Source organism: Marmota monax, unplaced genomic scaffold (assembly GCF_021218885.2).
Source record: "Marmota monax isolate L192 unplaced genomic scaffold, Marmota_monax_Labrador192_F-V1.1 WCK01_AAM20220418_F8-fsc00011, whole genome shotgun sequence".
Lineage (NCBI taxonomy): Eukaryota > Metazoa > Chordata > Mammalia > Rodentia > Sciuridae > Marmota > Marmota monax.
The window spans coordinates 15,963,815-15,978,190 of record NW_026693082.1 but is presented as its reverse complement, the minus strand read 5'-3'; positions in this window follow the sequence as shown (position 1 = coordinate 15,978,190).

Genomic DNA, 14,376 nt, shown 5'->3' with positions numbered 1-14,376 from the left:
ACTATTACAGTCATATGTTCATTTGAATATTTGACGAAGGTGAAAAGTCTCCTTCCATGCCCCATGAACCTTCCCTGAACGCTCCACTTGGGATGCAGTTCTCCCCTCCAGGTGCCTGGGATGGGGTTGAGAAATGGAGCGGCTTCACAGCCCCTGACGGCCCTGTCCCTGGTGGGAGTGGTTCATTGGAAATATCTGCATCATTGATCTTAGAAGTTGAATGTCTGAAAGAAGCCAAACCAACTGCCTTCAGTCAGCTCTGCCAGTCCCTAGGACTAAACCCAGAGTATTCTGGACTTGGTGACACTCCAAGTGTGAGAAGCACAGTCCAAGAAAAGGTGGCCACACAGAAACACTTTTCAGGCCAAATAGTGTGGCTGAAGACGGCTGTGGGAAGACTTTGGTGCCACCTGGTGGTCACTGTGCCCAGGAGGGTCAGTGCCTGCCCCTTTTCAGTCAAGAAGATTCCCTGGGTTGAAGGGGGCAGGGAGGCATTTCACTTCCATTTATTCCACTGCATTTCATTTTCCACTGTATTTATTTCTAAAAAATTTTGAGGCCATTTAAATCACAATGAAATAAGACAACATAAACAGAAAGTTCAGGCAAAGAGTCTGAAAATATGTAACTATGTCAACCACAGAGAAAAACATAACTGCTGTGGTTGAGTGTCCTGGAAGCCAGGGCAAAAAGGGAAAGGTGAGTAGCTTTGGAGCTCACATTGACGACTAAAGAATCTCACGGCATTGTCTCAGTTCATTGTAACTTAAGTTGCCTCCATGCCATTCCTCAGAGGAAACCAAGTTTTTTAAAGATTTCTAAAATTACCTGCTCACCAGGGAATATTCAGTCGGTATTTTCTCCATAGTGTTACTTCTGTTGTCCAGGTAGTGATTTTCCCGCTTAGAGGATGAAATCAACAACACCTCAAGGAGAGGGAACACCCATGGGCTATGATGTGCTTCCCCAGAGGTCCTCCAGCCACGCCATGGGGAGAAGAAATTTTGCCATTGGCACAACTCTGGGGAATTGGCTTTCTCCTGAGCTCTTGAAGCTGTATCTATAGAACCTGGAGAGAGAAGGCAGCTGGTGAGGCTGATGTCCCCTTGGGAAACTAGAGGCTCCTAACTGTGGTTGTGGCCTGTGTGGATGAAAGGTTCCCATCCACCGGAGCCACCACTACATCCCTGTCCACATTCTGCAGTTGCAAAGCCAACTCCAATTTCCTAAACTCCCCTTGTTAAGAGAGATTGCAAGCCCTATTGGGTCTTCAGATGCGTTATAAATCCCTTCACCCCACGCTCCACGGAGATGCCTGAAAATGGACAGGAATTTCCATTTCAGTGATAGATGTCCTACATTTCTTTATTCATTGCTCACAATAGATTTGCTTATTATCATTCATTCGATATTCAACAAGAAGTTACTGTGTCCCAATGATGTGTCAGCAAGCTAGGTGCTGGGGACACAGGAATAAACGGGAGGGACATCATTCCCATCCTTGTGGAATTAACCTCCTACTCTGATCAACATTATTTACCTATGGCTTTTAGAATCCTCCTGATAAATTTAATGGTATTAACCTCTGCTGAAATTTAAAAATGGAGTCTCAGTTTTCAGCATCGGCTGTGGCTCTCAACAAAACAGACCTGGCTTCCAATTCAAACTGTATCACTCACCAAAGGAGCCAAGGGCAAGTGATCTCATTCATCTGAGCCTCAGCATCATCATTATCTGTAAAATTTAGACAGTAATCCCTACCTTGGAGAGTCACTTTGAAAATGAAATGATATAATTTATATAAAAGACCCTAGACTACCTGTACATATAGGTGTTTCATAAATGTTGATGTTCTTTTCCTTCTCTCAGGTTAAAGAATGCTCATACTTTTTCTAACAGGCAGGCTCAAGATTTCCCTTTCCAGACCTTTCTGGGGAAGAAGTCAGATAAGATTTTTCTTGAATCCAGTGTTCTACCATGACCTATCAATCATCTCCAGGCAGAATTCCACCCAACGGGAAATCACGGATGTGAGGACCACCTCACCTTCCATCACACCCTCTTCCTCCATTTCAAACTACTTCCAACAAAGCCAGACCCTGGGACATGTTACTACTCAAAGTTGCTCTTTCTCCCAATCCTCCAACTCTGAGCTTCGATTCCCTATCCACTGCCTTCTTTCTCCCTGCCCTTCCAATCCCTCAGGCCTGAGAACCCTGCTTCACCTTCTCTGAGCCTCCTCCCTGCCCACCTAATTCCCCTGGTCCTAGACTTGCCTGCCCCACCTGGCACCCAGGCTGACCATTGCACCTCGCTCTTTCTGTGGGTCTCATCTGCCCATACATGGATCCCAAACCCTCCTTTAGGTTGCTGTTTCCATCCCATAACTTCCTGACCACACTATGCTGAGTCACTTCTGCCACCCAGCCTCTGCTGTTTTAGCTAATTGTCATTCATGTCTTATAGGCTCCAATGATCCAAACCTGTTCCGACTTCCCAAGTGCCCTCAAACCACCTGGGTTTCTCTGGTCTTGGAAGTTAACCTTGTCTCCTATTCAGCCAAGGCCAGGATTGTGTATGCCCTCCTCAGCCTCCCTCTTTTATCACAGAGGTAATGAGGTAAGAAGCAGGAGGTGACTAAAGAGTAGAACCACCTATGCCAGGGCCTTTGCCTTTGACAGAGGTTTGAAGACTGGAAATGCAACCTGGCAAAACAGAGGGAACTGACCTGGGTAGCAAGAGATTCCCCTCCTATTTCTTCTCCAAGAGTAATGTTTCACTTCTGCAAAACCAGCCTCCTATGCTAACTCACCCCATCCCAGGGGCTCTGGAATTCTCCTAGGCCATAAAGCTCAGTAGCTGTCAGGGCCTGTGTTTATCACCTGAGCTGGTTCTGCAAAATTGCAGAGGCCCCTTGGCTTATTTGGTCAGTTTCAGAGCTTACAGCCTGGTTCCAGGATTTCCTTTATCTCCAGCTTTACCCACACTGGAAACAGTGAACAGGCTGCACCCCTGGACATCTGGCAGCAGGCTCAAGATTATGACCTACTACATGTGACCATCTCAGGGAACTCTGCTGGTCACATTCTGTTCTGGGTCTCACCCAGCCTTTGCTCTCAGGGATAAACACTGGTGATTTCCATTTGCTGTGTCCGGCCTTTCTGCTCCATCCTGCATGCCCACCTGGCCTCTCCCACACATTGGGTCGTGCTTTCTTAAGAGCTAGACCTGAGTTTGAAGCCTGCTACATACCTGTGCCCCAAAGTCAATCTACACCAAAGCATCACACACAACTGTACCCCAAAAAGCATCTCCCCTGCCCCGACCTCTTCTCCAGCTCCTGAATTCCTCCCTTCTGTTCATGATTTCTTTCTCTCCTCCTCATCCAGTCAAAAAACCCAGAGTGAAGCACCAAGAGAGCCAGTAGAAAGAAACAGCTTGGGAGTCACACCAACCTGGATTTGAATCCCACCATGGAGAATTACTTGGCTGTGTGACCTTAATCAAGTTAACATTGGTTCTCAGGCTGGGTGTCCTCATTTGCAAGGGGGCTGCGGGGAGGTGGAGCTGGGGTGAGTGTTTGAGGCACTTGCCTCAGGAACAAACCTTCAGAGATGCCAAATCTCCATCATCAAGATGAGTAATATTTTCAGCAGTGAGGCCCTCTTCATAAGGTCATTCTGGGGAATAAATGACATCAAGAGACCGAGCCAGGCACAGCGAGATGTCATTTCCACCTTTCAAATTAGCAGATTATTAATTTCATAATTGAAAAGTAAAGATAATACAACTGGAGAAACCCAACCCCCTTGAGTGTTCTCAGTCTTCACATCAAATCTGCTCCTGCTTCTACTCATTCGGGTTCTGCAGGTTTTCTGGGCTTCTGTCCCTTCCTTCCCCTCCCACCCTAGATACCCAGGATGGGTAGACCAGTAGGTCAAGCAAGGGTCTTCTAATCCTTAACCTTAACAAGTTTCTTAAACTTTCTTATGTGACTCAGTGTCCTCATCTGTAAATTGAGGACATTTGAATACTTCACTTCTTTAGGTATGTGGCTTCATAGTCCAGAAACTGCCATGATGGACCACTGCCTTCGGGGACAGCAAGGACATCAGCAGGAGGACCACAAAGAGACCAGCAATGCGTACCTGCCACATAGGTAAGCATTACCCATGCTTACCTAGACTCTGGTGTAGCCCTCTTTGGGGGAGGGGATTCCCACTTCCCCAGTGACACAAAGGATAATGACTTTGAGTTAGACTTAGTTTGATTTAAAGGAAATGAAGGATATTTTACATCACTGGTTTTGTTGATGGAGAGTCATGCCTGCCATTCAGTGTCATTATGAGACATGTTCTTGCTCTCCTGTGCTATGCACATAGACTCCATGATCCCAGTATCAGTCCATCCCTGACTACCTACACACAACTGCCAATTATTTATTTAAGTATTTGTCACTCCCTGTCCCAACCCAAGATCCTCTTGTGGCTCCCTCTTGCCAACCAAGTAAAAATTCCCTCTCCTCAGCACATTCTCAAAGTCTTCATCACTGGCTACCAATCATCTGTTCCATCTTAGCATTTATGATTCTATGCTTCAATCAAATTGGCTCTTTTTTAAATTTTTAAATGTTATGGGTAGGTGTAGAAGGACAGAATGCCTTCATTTTATTTGTTAATTTAATGTGGTGCTGAGGATCAAACCCAGTGCCTTGCATATGCTAGGCAAGCGCTTTGCCCTCCACTGAAGATATCTTGTGCTTCCCACCTGCAGGCCAAAGCTCAGGCTATTCCCCAGCTCACCCCACCTGCCTATCAAACTCCTACCATCTACCAAAGTCCAAGGCAAAAGCAAACTCCTTCAAGAAGCCTTCCTGGTTATCCCTGCCAGAGTACCCCTGCTGCTGCAGAAACGTGCTTGTCCTTGATGCAGAAAAGTCACAGAACACTGATTTTTGTGGTTATATAGGCATCAGACTTATCTATCCAGGCAATTATAAAGTAGTCTTGAGTCCCAAATAGGACCTCAAGAAACAAGATTTGAGCAAATGCATGCACGAGTGAATTATTTGTATGAAGTCGAGTCTCTCAAGTGTCTCGCAGGTGTGCTTTTCATGAAAAAGCCTATTTTCACATTCCCAAGTCAAGGCCTCTGACCCTGACCAGCTGCTCATTTCATGATACTCAATCCAAATATCCTGGAGGGTTGCCAGGGAGAAACTGTGTGCAGCGAGAAAAACTCCTGAGGTCACAACTGAGCATGTCCATACTTAACCTTAACCCCAGTTGTTTACTTTGTTTAAAAGTCAGTCCGCCTTCATCCTTCTAGACCAAAGGATCCTGACATTTCTAGTCTTTCCAGGTGGAATTTTTCTCTCCCTGTTTCCCCCTTGCTTCTTTTAAAATTTTAATTATTTTTTTCCTAGGCCTTTAATTCCCCCCATGATGTATTTTCAGGTCACTCTATCCAGACCCCTGTACAGATCCAGATGCACCCTGGTCCAAGAGTAAGACTAAGCTGTTAACTTTGATTCCTAAAATGTTCTTGTCTTTGCTGACATTCGGGGTCAAACATTGAAGGCTCTTTCTTGCCAAACCTTTTTCCAACCTAGAATTTACCCACAATCCACTATAGACAGAACCATGTATACAGAACTATTTTTAAACTTTTCACCCGTGAAACTCTTGGCGAACACACACACACACACACACACACACACACAAACACACTCTGAATGAATTCCAAACCCAACTGGCTTGAATCCACATGTTTGGAAAGGAACACTAATGCAGCTCAAATGCACTATTTGCTCTCTTCCACGTTAATCACATTAGAATTACAGCTTTGCAGGTAGAAATGGGAGTTCAGATACTTGACCTGGTTCTTTGCCTCAGAACTGGCAATCATTTCCATTGTCACTTTCCACCTTCTCCCTCCAGGTTCACCTCTGCACCACCAAAGCCACGTGTATAACATCAAACAGCAAATGGGGTCCCCCTCAGTGGGGAAGGGCTATGCACAGAGACCCTTTCAGAGCAGCAGCCAGTTACCTGGAGCTGAATTCCAAAATTCTGCATTTTTGCCATATCTGTGCCATGATTGAAATTATTTGCTTATTTTTCAAAATGACATGGAAAATCAGCAGATTTTCCAACACTAGGTTTCCAGGGAGGTCGTGATGGGGAGGCCAAAGGATGATGGGGAAGGCGGAGGCAGCCTGCCTCTGTGCCCAACACTCTGGCCAGTCCTCTCAGCACGAGGTCACCTTCCTCAGAGTCTGGTGGAGATCTCTGGAGGACCAGTGTACCCAATCTGTCTTGGGAGAAGGGGTGTCATGAGGCTCCCAAAGCCATGGAGTGAGGGTCCCCTTTCAAAAAGCCTGATGCTGCAGGATCGCATGGGACAACCAGAGTCCAGCAGGAGAAAAGAAAAAGAAAAACAAAGGGATGAAGACGGGTGACAAAATCTGTGAATTGGGTCATCTCACTCTCCCTCTTGAAGTCCATCAGGGGCTTCCCATGGCCTTAAAATAAAACTCAAATGGTCTGCCCCAAGGCCACCAAGCCCTGCTGGATCCAGCCCCTTGATCTCAACCCGACTTCATCTTCCACCTTTCTGCCCTGCTCACTGGAGCTTCCAGTCCTGCCAAATGTCCTTCAGTTCATCAAACACTTGGGGAGATTTCTGCACTGCGATTCCCTCCACCAGGGATGTGCCTTTCCCTGTTCTTTGCTGCCATATCTCCTTAACCTTTTGGTCTATGTTTCAATGTCACCTTTTTTGCTGGTGGGACTGCAAATTGGTGTAACCACTCTGGAAAGAAGTATGGAGATTCTTCAGAAAACTTAGAATGGAACCACAGTTTGACCCAGTCATCCCACTCCTGCACATACCCAAAGGACTTAAAATCAGCCTACTGCAGTGACATAGCCACATCAATGTTTACAGCTGCTCAATTCACTAGGGAACCAACCTAGGTGTCCTTCAACAGATGAATGCATAAAGAAAATGTGGCATATAAATACACACACAGGAATATTACTCAATCATAAAGAGAAATTAAATTATGGCGTTTACTGGTAAATCAATGGAACTAGACTCATGCTAAGTGAAATAAATCAATCCCAAAAAACCAAAGGCCAACTGTCCTCTCTGATATGAGGATGTTAACACACAATAGGGGTGGCGGGGAATAGAAGTTCACTGGATTAGACAAAGGGGAATGAAGGGAAGGGAGGGGTGATGGGAATAGGAAAGACAGTAGAATGAATCAGACATAACTTTCCTGTGTTCATATATGAATACACCACCAGTGTGACTCCATGTCATGTACAACCACAAGAATGGGAAGTTATGCTCCCTGTATGTATAACATATCAAAATATATTCTACTATCATGTATAGCTAAAAAGAACAAATACAAGTTTTTTAAGAAATAAAATAAATGTCATCTTTTCGAGGAGGCTTCCGTGACCACCTGTTTCTGTCTCTTATCTACCTGTCCGTCTCTCTAGTCATTCCTGTGTGCCTTTCCTTCCTTTGATTCTCCATCTCAGCTTCTGGCCTCTTTCCCTTTGTAATATTGATCACAATTTATAAATGCATTTATCTGTATTTGGCATTGTGTTCTTATCTGACAACAGAGGCTGCCTGTAATCCACACACCATTGCCCTTCGTGGCCCGGCTCTAGAAGCTGCTCAACAACTTTGTGTCATAGCAGCTCAATTCACAATAGCAAGACTGTGCAACCAACCCAGATGCCCTTCAATAGACGAATGGATTAAAAAAATGTGGCATTTATACACAATGGAGAATTACTCTGCATTAAAAAATGACAAAATCATAGAATTTGCAGGGAAATGGATGGCATTAGAGCAGATTATGCTAAGTGAAGCTAGCCAATCCCTAAAAAACAAATGCCAAATGTCTTCTTTGATATAAGGAGAGTAACTAAGAACAGAGTAGGGACGAAGAGCATGAGAAGAAGATTAACATTAAACAGAAATGAGAGGTGGGAGGGAAAGGGAGAGAGAAGGGAAATTGCATGGAAATGGAAGGAGACCCTCAGGGTTATACAAAAGAACATACAAGAGGAAATGAGGGGAAAGGGAAAAATAATACAAGGGGGAGAAATGAAGGACAGTAGAGGGGGTAGAGAGAGAAGAGGGGAGGGGAGGGGAGGGGGGATAGTAGAGGATAGGAAAGGTAGCAGAACACAACAGACACTAGTATGGCAATATGTAAATCATGGATGTGTAATTGATGTGATTCTGCAATCTGTATATGGGCTAAAAATGGGAGTTCATAACCCACTTGAAGCAAAGTGTGAAATATGATATATCAAGAACGATGTAATGTTTTGAACAACCAACAATAAAAAAAAGAAAGAAAAAAAAACAACTTTGTGTCAAAGGAATGAACAGATGTTTTAGTTAGTTTTTTCAGTGCTGTAACCAAAACATCTGACAAGAACAACTTAGAGGAGGAAAAGTTTATTTGGGGCTCATGGTTTCAGAGGTCTCAGCTCATAGATAGCCAGCTCCATTGCTCTGGGGCTAAAATTAGGCAGAATATTAAAGGGAAGGGCCCAGCAGAGGAAAGCAGTTCCTCTCATGCAGAGTCAGGAAGCAGGTCAGGGGAATAGGCCATGGGGAAGATGCACCCTTCCAGAGAATGCCCCCAGTGACCCACCTCCTCCGGCCATGTACCACACATCTACATTACCACCCAGTCAGTCCATTCAAATACGATGAACTGATTAGGTCTCAGCTCTCGTAATCTCATCATTTTACCTCTGAATATTCCTGCATTCACAAAAGCTTTTAGAGGACACCTCGTATCCAAACCATAACAATGCCTGAATGGATGAGGAAACTTCCTTTATAATTTTAGACCACAACTCTAGGGGACATGATATATCAGATTCCTCTGTCTCTACAGATAACTGAATTTCCCAAAGCACCCACTTGCTGCTCCCATAGGGAATTTGGTCCCTGCCTTCACTGCAGCTCCCACGCCCTATCTTGGGGTTGCATGGGCATCTGGGCTTATGCAGTAGTAGGAATTCAGGGGAGGGGCCAGCTGGTCCATGGTGGTGGCCACTAGAACTCTAGCTCTACATGTGACAGTACTGTGCCCCAGGCAGGCTCAAAAAGAAGGCTTCAGATCTGTCTATCCCACCGTCCCCAAACCCTCCTGACATAATATACCGACATAAAAATAATCAAAAACAGATTCATACCTCTTAGTGGTTGTCTTCCAGTAGAAACAAAACTTTAAATACACCCTTGCCCCAGAATAAGGTAATGCAGAAATACCATATAATAAAACAGTCCTGCACTGGCCAGGTGCAGTGGTGTACACCTGTAATTCCAGTGACTAGGGAGGCCGAGGCAGGAGGATCACAAGTTTTAGGCCAGCCAGGGTCACCTAGCGAGGCCCTATTTCAAAATAAAAAATAAAATGGGCTGGGGATGTGGCTCAGTAGTAGAGCATCCCTGGGTTCAATTCCTAGTATTAAAAAATAAAAAAAAAATCCTGCACTGCCAATGAACTCTTGGTAGGGATCAAGGGAAAGCTTTCCAGAGGAAGTGAATGTGCTTGGTCTGGGAACACAAGGGAGCCATCACAATGCCTTGGTGAAATTGGAAGAGTTGCAGAATGGGAAGGGGAGAAATATTGAGTCCAGCTCTTGCTTTAAAGAAAAAAAAATCTGCAGCAAGAAAAACTGCTTCCATACCATCATTAATAGATTCTCACCAAACCTACTTTGTTTAACCTAAGGGTTTCAAAGTGACCAAAAAGCCCTCAGCTGACTATAAGAAAATGAAGACAGAAATAAGCATGAATTTCACCTCCCTTGGAGAGTCCTTGGGAAAGAGCAGAGTACCCAAAGAATCCTCCAAGGGTGCACAGAGCTCCGCCAGCACCATATGCACTCCCTCGATAGCAGGCGCAATTATGTTGGCTATAGATCAAATTTACGGCAAGGTTGAGTTGTATTTTGTGGGTATGTGTTGAGTGTATGCCTGAGAATATATTGGACCCTTCTGGAAACAACCCATTATTGCACATAGAACTTGAAGCATCATTTTGCCAGTTGAAATGACTCCAGCTTTATTGCTGTTACTTCATTTTTATGGGATAACATTGATCATATCTAACCCTCATTTACCACTGCACTTTTGGTCAGCAAGGAAACCCCCTACCTTAATGTACTTACTGAAATGTTAATGTTAATCATGATAATAAAATAAACGGCTGACATTCATTTAGAATTCAGTGCATCAGGCCATGTGCTAAGTACTTCATATATATGATCTCATTTAATCTTCAGCATTGGAGGCTATAGTAATCAGCATTTTACAAATGAGGAAGCCAACATACAGAGGATAAGACATTTCTCCAAGATCACACAACTAACTAATAGTGGACTGTCATCATTCTTTCTTTTAAATAAATACATGAAATGTGTTCTGTTGCTTCTAAACATGTGAAGCTGTATGTCACATGGGCTCTATGTTTAGGAATTTATGATACAGCAGGTGAAGTAAAACAACACAGAGGTACCTAGAAGGAAGAGTGAGGTGTGTGGTAAGCAGCCTGAGCTTATGGACCCTTCTGGAAACTACCCGTTATTGTACATAGAACTTGAAGCATCATTTTGCCACTTGAAATGACTCTAGCTTTATTGCTGTTGCTTCGTATTTATGGGATAACATTGATCATATGGAGAAGTTAGGTAAGTAACCACTGAGCTGGATTTTGAATGGGGATGGGCGGGGGATAAACTTTTAAGAATAAGATGTGAGGGAGTCTTTTTAAGCAGCAGCATTTCTCAATTCAAGCTCTCTTGGTCTGTTTTGTGTTGCTAAAATAGAATACCATGGACTGGATAACTTCCAATGAACAGAGCTTATTGGCTCGTGATTCTGGAGTCTGGGAGTCCAAGATCAAAGGTCTTCTCCCTGTTTCATCCCATGATAAAAAGGCAAAAAGAGAGAAAGAGAAGAAGGCGGCCAAGCACACCTTTTATAAAGAGCCCTCCTCCCTCCTCATGAAGGAGGAGCCTTGTGGCCTAATCACTTCTTAAATGCTCCACCTCTTGATATTGTCATAATAGGGTGATTAGCTTTCCGACTTAACACTTTTTGGAGAACACATTAAAAGCCATTACATGCCCCCAATCACAAATAATAAAACCAACATTACCTATTTTATTATCGTTTATGATTTTTTTCATCTTTTTTTATTTGTTCTAATCAGTTATACATGACAGTAGAATGCTCTTTGATTCATTGTACACAAATGGAGCACAATTTTTCATTTATCTGATTGTACACAAAGTAGGATCTTACCATTCATGCAATCATACATGTACCTAGGGTAATGATGTCTGTCTCATTCCACCATCTTTTCTATCCCATGACCCCCTCTCTCCCCACCCTCCCCTTTGCCCAATCCAAAGTTCCTCCACTCATCCCATGCCCCCCGCCCATTATGGATCAGCATCCACTTATCAGAGAAAACATTCAGCCTTTGGTTTTTTGGGATTGGCTTACTTCACTTAGCATGATATACTCCAACTCCATCCATTTACCTGCAAATGCCATAATTTTATTCTCTTTTAATGCTGAGTAATATTCCATTGTGTATATATACCACAGTTTCTTTATCCATTCATCCATAGAAGGGCATCTGAGTTGGTTCCACAGTTTAGCTATTGTGAATTGTGCCACTATAAACATTGATGTGGCTGTGTCCCTGTAGTATGCTGTTTTTAAGTCCCTTGGGTACAGACTGGTGAGTGGGAAAGTGGGTCAAATGGTGGTTCCATTCCAAATTTTTTAAGGAATCTCCATAGTACTTTCCAGATTGGTTACACCAATTTGCAGTCCTACCCACTTATGATTCTTTTAATAAAATAATAATGTATTTATTTATTCACATAGTCCTTGGTATGCACAATTAGTAATCCTATTCTCAGAGACAATACATTTACTAAATGAATCTGATGGTAAAAACATGGTAGACATAGCACATAGTTATTTAGAACTAAATTCAGTTTTCGAAAGTTCTAGACAGATTCAATGAAAACTCCATGCCTATGACTTTGTGGTCATTAGCAAGGCTAACTGTAAACTATCTTTTTTAAAACAGGAAAGTCCCGCTTGTGGCCAGTGGAAGCAGGAGTGTTCCTGGTGTAAGAGTCTGAACTGTTTCATATGACACGAGAAGAGTTTTACCAGAGTCCAATATACAAAACTTCAGGCCCATCCTTGGTCAGTCAGTGTAATTAGGGCCACAGAATCTGGTTGACAGGAGATCAGCTTCTTCCCTCTGCAACTAGGAGCAGAGCATGTGAGCAGGGCGTCTAGGTGCCTCCTCACCTTCTTGGTTTGGAGTGAGGGAGAAGAAATGGGAATGGAGCTCTCCATTCTCTCCATTCGCAATGAAGAGTCACATTCTTCTACCACTTCAATGTTTGGAGCAGGGCAGAGGAAAGGGGAATAAATACACACAGGGGAAGAAGGACAGCAAGAGAGGTGGAAGAAACCAAAAGCTCCCACAAAGAAATTAGAGAAATGCACCAGTCTCTACTCTCTCCACCGTGTCCTGGGGGCAGGGTTCAAGAAGGCTTTTCAGGGTTCCCCAGCATTATGCCACACTTTCCTTCAGAGGCAGTAAACACTCACACCCTCTTTGATTTAAAGAGGAGAGGGGATTTATATATCCATATTACCCCATGGGATACATGGAGGTCCAATGTTTTAAAACCCTGGTCACAAAAAGAATCTGGGCCCAGCCAAGATCAGTTTATAAAAGTCAGATCTGTGTGTTTAACCATCACACAATATATACAAGTATTGAAACATCACCTAGGGCCCAATAAGCATGTACATTTTAATGTTTTTATGTATTACTTAAATAAATTTAATTTAAAAATTGCTCTGGGAGAAAAGAAAAAGTCAGATCTCTGACACTTCGACTAGGTCAAGGGATGTCCTAAATTCACAAAGCCAAATTGATATTGATCATCTCTATTTGATAACTTATAATATTCATCCAGAATTAGGGAGGGCCAAGGGGTAGGGGCAGAGTGGAGGGCTAGGAGGATGGAGCGAGTCTGCCTGTTGTCAGGAGGAACAAAGCTGAGCCGTTGGAAACACGCAGACAAATGAGCTCTCTGGTCCACAGAGGGGTTTCGCTATGGCATGGAGGTCATTTGCACAGATCGAAGTATGTCGCTGACTTCCCTCAAGTCATCACAGTTTGTCCAGTTTTTCCTCGGCTAAGTAAAACCAATTTGGGAATGTATTTGATTTTATATAACCAACATGGATCTTCAAAGCACTGTCCCGCCTGTCTGGATTTTTGTCTGTCCATTTAATTATGCCGTCTGAGATTCCTTCCTGCATCATTTCACCTCTAGACAGCACAGAGATGGCACCATAGTTAAGACAGTTCTGCTGAATTGCAAATGTCTTCCACTGCATTTGGCAGCTCACTCCCGCCACGTATCTCCAGCAAGGCACCATAAATCAGCATGTTCTAAACAGCTGAACCAGAAATAACCCAAGAGGATATCTGGACCAAATGGATAGGGAGGCCAGGATGAAAGATTTAAATGCTACGGAAAAGTGCCTGATGAGGGGAAGAAAAGAGATGTGAATAAAAAGAGGCTGTTTTTATATTACATGCAATAAAGTGATACATTTGCAAAAGTCTTGCTGAAGGCATGCCTGCTACTAATGCCTGTATTTTTTCACCCTGACCCACCCAAATTACTATCTGCAGGGCCACCATAGAGTTAGCCTAATTAGAGCCATGAGAAAGGCAATGTCCAGTGTAGAATGACCACACCACATTCTGGAGAAACAGCATTTGACCCATTACTGACTTCCAGAGAATTCAGATGTCCCCTAGAACAGGTGGGGAAACCACCTCTACAGAGTACAGAGGAGCAGCCACTTCCAACACTTAATTTTGCATCTTTATATATATATAAAAATCTTTATATATATATTTTAGTTGTAGTTGGACACAATATCTTTATTTAATTTTATGTGGTACTGAGGATCAAACCCAGTGCCTCACATGTGCGAGGCGGGTCCTCTACCAATGAGCTACAGCCCCAGCCCTCATTTTGCATCTTTGTGGCAGGAAAATTCTAAAATAATCAAATACGTCGACGGAGGGAATATATGCTCACCTCACTGGAATACTACACTTTCGATCAATGAGTGCCAACTGTGTGCCGAGCATTGTGCTAAATGCTTTGCAAACGTCCTTTTTAACCCTCAGAGCCACCCAACTTGATTGGTTTTGTTTTATTTATTTATTTTATCCTTGGAAGGACAGGGATTTGGTAAGAG